Below are 2,583 nucleotides of genomic sequence, written 5' to 3'. Positions count from 1 at the left end.
GAAAGAATATAATTTGAAGATGTCATTGAAAAATCACATTCTTAATCCTAGAGAATATTTGGAGAAAGGAAGAGATGATAAAAATAAATTAAGCTTTAAAACCTGACAATGTGTAAACTGTAGAGGCCAAGGGCAGGATGGTCCAAGATGGAGCATTTTGGTATGAACATTATTTTGAGTTAAAAGTAATCAAAACTCAGCAGATGCGAGAAAATCTCTCTTCTTGGTCCTCAACAAATTTACATCGGAAAGGAGAGCCTGTACCAGGAAGAGAGTTATTAACAGAGGCTCCTGTTCATCTAAGAAACTTATCTCTTCATGATAGGGGAATCTTTGTTTTTCAGAACATCTTTCTCCTGCTGGCATCCTTCCTCTCCTTTGCATCCTCTGACCCTACCCCTCTCCTTAGCTCAAATAAGGAGCCTCATTGTCTCTGGAATCTCGTGTCTGTGTGGATTCTCCATAGTACACTATTAAATTTGATTTTCTCCTGTTAAACTGTCTTGGGTAAATTTGATTCTAAGTCAAGCTGGAAGGGCCTTGAAAGGTAGAGGAAGGTCTTCCTTCTCAACAGGAAGGAATAACTAATCCTAAAGGAAGAAACAAAGATTCTAGAAGTAGAGGAAAGTAGACTATGCAAAAGCCTGGCAAATTTGAGAATGAATTAATTCTGAAATGATTATTTGTAAGTACTTTTACAAAAGAAGGTACAGAGTTCTTAATATGTCATTATTAACATACATTTCACTTTTTAATATGGGTAGCCAACATATAATTAAGGAAAGAACTTTAGAATATACATTTTCACTAAGTAATAATTCTTAAGAGCAGAAAATAAATGTGGATTATAATAATTACTATATTAAAAATATTAATGGTAAAAATATTTTCAGCCAATAAAGGTAATTCAATTTTCCACTTTACTGTGTTGTCTTTTGGTCAATCACTAAAGTGATGTTAACCTGAATGGAAGTCTCTATGGCATAATATATAAGGTTCAATATCAAATACCAGTCATGAGTTTTGGAATTTTTATCTATGTGACTTCTAATGTATTTATAAGCACCTTGTTTACAATAGTTTCCATTTAATTTCATAGCTCCTAATTTATACTAAGATAATATTAGAATCAATAATAGGTAAATAAATAAATGTGATATGAAATTGTGTTTACTCAAAATAGGTTAATATAAATTCTGAAATATTCATTTCTCTATTAGCATAATACAAAAAATTTTAATAATATTTGAAATTACCTCATTTTTCCCTCATGACATTACTTGAAAGCTCAGAATTTTAGAACAGCATTTTTGGGTTTCTCTGATGTGGTAGGATTATAGGAAGATTACTAAAATAACATAAATATACAATATTATTATATATGGATTTTTCTATGGTAACTTTTTAATAGAACATTATTATACATAACAAATTAAATATTCCTTGAAAGAGTAAGTTAACTTCAGGAAAGCAAATAATTTTTATTAAGAATAAAAATATACATTTTATATTTTATTATAAATAAATGTAAAAAATCCAAGCAAGTTTCTTATTTACCCTTATAATAATACATGACTTCTAAGGACATGTCATCATTTATATATTTAACTTTTTACTCAGTCACTCAAGTATTAAAAATATCTATTGGAAATGAAAATCAAAATACGAAGTTCACTTACTCTTTGTGCAAAATCCTCCTTCTAATATACTTACTTCACATGATCAGGTTTTCTGTAAGTCCTGAAAGACAAAGGTATAGAAAGCAAGAGAAATAACCAATTGGTACAGGTAATAATAGAGTCGCTTGTGCTGTTATTTACAGATACAAGCACTCTTGTAGTTGCCACCTTCCATGCTGACAAGAACACAGGTCTGCTGCTGGGATATAGTTATTGTTTTGTTCTTTAAATATAGCTATAACATCATTTCTGATACATATCCTTCTATGATTATAACAAAGAAGATATATGAGAAGCCATTTATCTATATCGTGACTCTGGTAACACTCTTGCCTGTTGCCACAGAAACCCAGATCATGGTCATTCATTTCTATGAAAATAGGAAATAGGAGAATATTAAGACTTGCAGCTCCATTCTTTAGTTCTTGTTTCATGTTGACACAAAATCAGATCATTACTTGTTTTGACTGCCTTGTTTACATTACTTATATCTGATAGCCAACCATCATTTGTGTTTTACTCCATAAAAAGTATGTCTTGGCAATTTGCACATCAGCAAATGTAATTGAGCACATAACGTATTGAATTTTCCTCTAAAAATACATGCTGGACAGTTTCTTGTAATTCTAATGACTGCATCATTATATTGTAAAAATTATGATGCGATCTGATATATATACATAACCATTCAAAGCTAATACCTTAGAAGTTTTTAAAAACTCTTCATTGACTGTACCTTCAACTAGATTAAATTCATTTTTACTCCCCTTGGCAATAGAGGGTTTGTGGGTCACGATAACTGGATAACTTTTTCTGATTGCTTTTATTGTGCTTCACATAACTAAAAAGTGTGAAAAGAAGGCTTGCATTCAGCTTGGCTTCGTATTTTAGAGAAGTTTGTATT

Source organism: Neofelis nebulosa, chromosome 11 (genome assembly GCF_028018385.1).
Source record: "Neofelis nebulosa isolate mNeoNeb1 chromosome 11, mNeoNeb1.pri, whole genome shotgun sequence".
Lineage (NCBI taxonomy): Eukaryota > Metazoa > Chordata > Mammalia > Carnivora > Felidae > Neofelis > Neofelis nebulosa.
Note: the sequence above shows the minus strand (reverse complement) of the source record.